The 405-nt window shown below is 48.9% G+C and overlaps 1 protein-coding gene across 3 annotated transcripts in view; it reads right to left on the bottom strand.

The window, feature by feature from the left end:
- VRK2 (vaccinia related kinase 2) overlaps positions 1 to 405 on the bottom strand; it is a 108,892-nt gene that overhangs the window by 72,872 nt on the left and 35,615 nt on the right. Inside the window, exon 1 of one of the 3 annotated variants that reach the window (XM_010862944.1) lies at positions 15 to 55. The exons of the other annotated variants lie outside the window; for them this stretch is intronic. The gene's annotated coding sequence lies outside the window, so the exon portion shown is untranslated. Of the gene's footprint in view, positions 1 to 14; positions 56 to 405 lie in introns of those variants that run through there. 3 annotated transcript variants of the gene reach the window in all.

The following is a 405-nucleotide window of genomic DNA, read 5'->3' as shown; positions in this document are numbered from 1 at the left end:
TTATTGCTTCTCACCCTTTTAGCTAAGATCAAGTGTAGTATGGGGGCTTCTCAGGTGGAACAGTGGTAAAGAATCTGTCTGCAATGCAGGAGACACAAGAGACACAGGTTTGATCCCTGAGTCAGGAAGATCCCCTGGAGCAGAAAATGGCAACCCACTACAGTATTCATGCCTGAAAAATTCCATGGACAAAGGAGCTTGGTGGGCTAGTCCATGGGGCTCTCAGTCGGACACGACTGAGCAACTGAGGACACACTATTTATCCAAATGTTTCTATCCATTTGGAGAAGGCAATGGCACCCCACTCCAGTACTCTTGCCTGGAAAATGCCATGGATGGAGGAGCCTGGTAGACTGCAGTCCATGGGGTCGCTAAGAGTTGGGCACAACTGAGCGACTTCACTTT

The sequence above is a fragment of the Bison bison genome, unplaced genomic scaffold, assembly GCF_000754665.1.
Source record: "Bison bison bison isolate TAMUID 2011002044 unplaced genomic scaffold, Bison_UMD1.0 scf7180017864486, whole genome shotgun sequence".
NCBI lineage: Eukaryota > Metazoa > Chordata > Mammalia > Artiodactyla > Bovidae > Bison > Bison bison.
The sequence above is the reverse complement of the archived record's forward strand: the minus strand, read 5'-3'. Positions and strand labels throughout refer to the sequence as shown.